Here is a 6000-nt window from a genome sequence, read left to right on the forward strand (position 1 = left end):
CATTTTTAATTGGACATTTAAACAGTCTCTAATTTTGCACTCAGAATTTTGCTTTAGCAATCTCTTTTGAGCAAAACTTAGTGGAGGCAAATGACAGTATTTGGACTAAATCTGCAGAAGTCACGTAGTTAGACATCTGCAGTAAATGATGTGGTTTAAGCCCACAATTAAGAACTTGTCTACACATAGAAATTTACTGGCATTACTATACCAGTATAATTATAATGCTATAATTATGCAGTTATAACTCCTTGAGTGGGCTCTCTTTTTCGGAATGACAGTGGCCTTTCTTTGGCTTAGTTTATGTTGCTTGAACATAACTGTTCACAATTTTAATTATCTACAGTCATAAAATTGGTATCTAGATTCAGACCCTTTTTAAAATTTGACCTGATATACAATACAGAGAGAGAGAGAGAGAAACTGAGAGAGACTAGACTAGACTAGATAGGTAGACAAATAAGTCAGTAAACATGTAAAAATGTTTTTGATTTCACAAAATATGAAATGCAAAAAATAGGAATTAGCGCTAACAATAAAGGCCTCATTCCATCAAGGTGCTTAAGTACATGGCTAACTTTAAGCACTAGAGCAGTACCCTTGAAATCAACACAACCAGTCTTGTGCTTTAAGTTAGGCACTAGCTTCTATGCCTTGCAGAATTGGGGCTTTAACAGGAATCACCGCAGATACCGTGTAGGCAAAGGTTCATTTGTGGTTTGGTTTTCAGGACTGCTCATCATTGCTTTGCAGTTCTCTCAGCTGCCACAGCTCACTCACTAGAAAATACTCGTACCCCATAACGGGGGAATCTCAGGAGGCAGTGGTGCCAATTCAGATATTTCTTGGGGGCAAATTCTGTTCCAGGCCCCCCAGCAGAGACCCTGTTCTCATCCCCGCTCATCCCTGTCTTCCTGCAAGGACCCTGGATCTCCCTCAGCCAGGGAGCCTTCCCCTCTCTTACCCACACAGTGCATGAGTTGGTGCCACCAGGGAGTCAAGTTCTTGGCGGACTCCCTGCACTCGCTGTTCGGGCGCAACTCCCCCTGCACCAAGTCACACCATCATTTGGCCCAGCCAACCATCTGTCTGGAGGGTGAGCCGCTGGGTCAAATTTCAGTGGCTTTGTGACCACACAGCCAGAGTGATGCTTCAAGACCACTCCAAGACTTACTACTGGATGACTGCTTCAGAGTGGTCGGGCCACACCCCTCCCTGCAACCCCAGTTCTGCGACCTAGGGCACTTTGCGCAAGTGCAGAAATCTTAGGGGTGAGGGGGATATTTACTCCCCCTCATTTACACCACTTCCCAGTTGCGATAAATTAAATTATAAATGAGAACTATAGCTACATATAGCACATTTCAGCAAAGAAAAACAAGCCTTAAGGACCCTTTTAAAGCTGTGATTAATTAGACTGTGCATGGTACAAATATTTATCCTGCACCCTTATTTCCCTCTCACTGGTCAATTTAATTAAGACGAGTCCCTTTGGATTATATTTCTGTAGAAAGGTGTGTTGCTTTCTTTGCCCAAGAAGGATGTTGTTCATTTTGAATGAAGATCTGAAAATTCATGTCTCCGCAGCTTATGAATAGAGATGTAATTTAAAATACACACTTGGCTTGCTTGAAGTCTTAAACATGGCTTGCTTTTTAAAGGCCCGATCCCAGAAGCACTGCCGAGTAGAGCGTATATGATGATGAGTTGGTCCCAATTATTTTCCTTTGACAGGAAAAAAGGAACAGAAGTAAAATAACACTAACCCATTGGCCAATTTTCTGTGAAAGGGAGGGGGGAAGAGCCATTGTGGCCTCAGCCCTCTTCTCTCCAATCTCACAGATCCCCACCTCACCCCATAAAATGCCATGTATTTGCCAATCTGTGGCTTCAAAGGGAGGTGCCAGGGCGGGGAGGGGTGAGTCAAGCCTGATTACAGAGACTCGCTGTGGCATCATCCCTCAAACCTATAAGGATCAGGCCACAAAGATCAGGATTATCTTATGCACATAACTTCTCAGCACCGTTTGCCCTCACTAACTGCTCAGGTGCAACAGGGGAGCCTGTGCCAGTGAGGCTCCCGCATGGCCGACGGGTTCTACGAGATCCAGTGAGTACCACTGAGGCCCTGAGATTTGTGGGGACTTCAGTGAGGCTCTCAAGCGCTCTGTGGATTGGAAGAACCATGGTCATCGCCCACTCTGGAATGGAGGCAAACCATGACCCCAACCCAATCCCCTTTTGCAAGATGTGGCAGACTCTCCGTGCAGCAAGGACAGAGAAAGTGAAATGATCTTAAAACTAAAACAACTCCTCATCCCTGACACAACATATTGGTTGAGAGAGAAAATGGCCTGTTGCACAACATACTCAGATCATTTCTGAAGATGCCGCATTAACTCCAGAGGCCATGTGACCCAGTGGCTTGTGCCCTGGACGAGGATGCCAGTGACCTGGGTTCTATTCCCAGCACTATCACTATGACCTCATGCAAATCACTTCACCTATCTGGTTCTTTGTCTTGTCTATTTAGATTGTGAGATCTTTGGGACATGGATTGTTTCTCACTGTGTAGCTGTAAAGTACCCAGAAGCTTGCGAGATCCCCTCGGTGCTACTAGAATACAAGTAGTAAATCATAACAAAATTGCCACTTCTGTCTTTGGGCAAAGTGTGTTCTCAGAACTGGGTGTCAGAACACTAAGGCTCAGTTCAGAGAGGCATGAACCTCTTCGTGTGTCTGACTTTTCACTTTATCAATGTCATTTCTCCCATGAGTGAAAGTTCACATGTACAAGTGTGTTTGGGAGACATCTCTAGGCTTTCCACGTTTTGTGTATGCAACTTGAACAATTCCTTCTGCTGCCTAGCCAATAAAGGATTAATACAATGCACCTCAAGGTCAAACAATAACAAAAGACTGCATCACTTGAGTTCTTCTTTAAAGGAACAACTTTTTGATCAAGGCTGAATAAGGTGTAAATAACTCCTGTCACATTTTCTTTCACTATCGAGCCCACCAATACCCTGTGCTCAGCCTGATTCACAAAACAAGGGACTTCACTGCTGGCTATAAAGGTCACCAGAATATTAACACTACCTCTGCCAACACTTCTGAAGCACACAAGGCTGATTTGAATCACTGTGGGTGATTCATGCAGCTGACATCTGGGCAGGGCTGGAAGGGGTTTCTTTACGCTTTTACAGCACACGGTGCAGCTTCACGGCAATGCAATTCTAGCTCCCCAGTTCCAGCATCTGCAGAAAACACCTTGTATTGGACCACGGACTCCCTGTTAGTTTTATTTAAGAATGTTCAGTTAATGCCTGGCTTGCATTAACTAGTGTTTTAATTGGTGATGTCCTTGCTGAGAAGTCAGGCAAAGTCCTTGGTGAAATCTGGACCACTGTCTAATGAAACTCATTGTGAACAAGTGGGATCCTGTCTTCAGTGTAGGACTGTAATGTATTTTAAGCCCCTGTATTTCACTTTGTTAATGTCTGGTAACTTTCCATTTTTGAAATCTCACTGTGGCAACACTGGCACTTTTAAACCACTATACTGTACAGAATGTTCTGGGCTGCACGAGGATTAGATGCTACAGTGTTTAAATGTAAATCCATTTGAGTTGATGTAGTATTCAACTTATTATCAGTGCTACAAAAATAAATGCAACATTATAAAAAGTAGATCCAAGAATGACTTACATTGTATATTGTGCTGTAAACTGTAGACACTGTTTAAGTTTGGTTTTCATGCTTTGGTTATGAAAATACACAGTCTGCTTCCAGAATGATGGCAGGCTGCTTGTTATCCTTAAGTGATACCAACTCAGTGCAGCAAATGTGGAGCCAGTTAAAGAGTTGATGTGAGCAACAGCAATATTAAATAAAAAGGAATTCTATATTGTACTCTAACTTATGCTGTGCATGCGACAATGGAGCATGTGAAAGCCTTTTGACAACAGATAACAGAGTAATCCTAAATGGTTAATCAATACAACTATCACCAGCTCACCATCCTGGAGCACCTACTTCAGGCCGGTCACAATGATGCAAGTGAATCCACCTCTCCTCTTTTCACGGGTTTGTCCTGTCACATCAAATCAGAAGAACCAACACCAAGTCTCAAGTCCAGTTTGACGCCTTTTCCTTAGGCTATCACTGGTTCTTGGAACAAAACAAAACAAAAGAGAAATAAACAAAGCTGCAATGCTTTGTATAGGCTTTTACAGAGTCTTCATCAAAGGCTTGTAGTGTCCAGACCTTTCTGAGTCATTCCCCTTTTGTTCAAGGCATTCAGCCAGGACCCCACTAGTCCACAGGTTACTTTTCTTAGTCCACACACCATAGCTTTCTGCTGAATGTTTAGAGTTCCTTCCTTTCACGTTCTAAGCCTAGATCGGGGGATCCCTGCCAGAGGCTAAGGGCTTCCTACAGTCTCCTCTCACCAGCACATCCTGGGATCCCTGCCCAAACCACTCCACTCTAGACAACCCCCTCCTCTTTGTTCACAGGGAGGACCTGAAGAACTTTCCATATCTGCAACGTCTTCATTCTCTAGCCCCTTTGGGCTCCCTCTCACCCCCCTAGCTGCCCTTCCTGATATTATCAGTTGTCCCTCAGCAGGGCCACCTGCTCCATCACAGGGGAGCTTCACCTGTTTCCCTTAAAGGGTCCAGTCACCCCATGATAGAAACATTACATAAAAACAAAATTGAATTCACTAACAGCAAGGCCCTCAAGAGGAGGGTCTCATTCCCTTGACAGCTACATGCTGAAGGCTTGATTCTGCCTTCCAGCATGTGTGGCATTAACATCAACACTATAAAGCCATGTACAGCTCTATGTACCCCACTAGCATGGAAAAGCTTACCCAGGAGGCTTTCCAGAGGAGAGTAAATATTCCAAAAATATCATAATACCATTTTACTGATAATCCAGAAGGTAATAGACACAATTGCCTTTGATCTGTAACCCTGCTTCACAACAGGGGATGCACCCCCTCACACATGCGTTTTCATGCAAAAGTGCTTATTGATAAAGGAAGGAAAAGAAATACAGAAAAGCGTGGACCTCTCCCTCCAAGAAACCAGTGGCAGTTGAGGGCTTTCTGGGCTTCCCAAAAAGTGCTCAATGACTAAAAGAATAGGGCACCACAATCCTAATTTTAAACCTCAACTGAGTGATTACCAACGTGAGTGAAGGGCCTGATCCAAAGCTGGCTAAGTCAACAGGAATCTTTCCAATGATTTCAACGGGCCCTGGAGCAGTGCCTAAATGTATATATTTTGTTAAAACGCATAACCCTGATGATTCCAGTATTCTTCTTCTCTGTCACTCATGTAACATCTTGCCTGCCTGCTTAAATTAAGGACAATTTCAAAATAATGAACTGATTCTAGTCCTTGGTTCTGCTCCCACTGGAGGTTTTTATATATAAACATTTGTCCGTCACTTTACTAGTTCCCTATACTTCAGTGCTGTTATTGCAGACCTGCAGGTATAATAGGCTTTACAGACCAGTGTATAGACTTTTCTTAAAATGATGTGTGTGATGCATTGTACCACTCACCAATATACATGCAGAGCATTTTAAGAATGTTCTCTGATGGATAGGAATTATTACTTTTAATATCCAGGGATAGTTTTGCTAAAGTTACTTAAGAACCCTCTGTCAGTTGTGAGCTCTGGCTTTCATTGGAGTCACAATCTATTTTTATATCATGTACAGTGTATGATGCTGTGAGTTAAGGGAGGCAGCAAAATAAGACCCATTTATGCTGAATTAAGGTCAGATCCTGTTCACACTGAAATCAATAATAAAACGGCCACTGACTTAATGACCATTAGGATTGCCTCTTCAGACAAAGCCCTCTGCTCCATTAGGGTGCCGGGTCTCTTGTTTTTCTAATCAGAAAAACTGATTTTGCCTCAGTGGGTTTTCTTTTCTTCATTTTTTGCTTTCCTATAGGAAATCAATGGGTGCATCTCTGGATCT

Source organism: Mauremys reevesii, linkage group 1 (assembly GCF_016161935.1).
Source record: "Mauremys reevesii isolate NIE-2019 linkage group 1, ASM1616193v1, whole genome shotgun sequence".
Classification (NCBI taxonomy): Eukaryota; Metazoa; Chordata; order Testudines; family Geoemydidae; genus Mauremys; species Mauremys reevesii.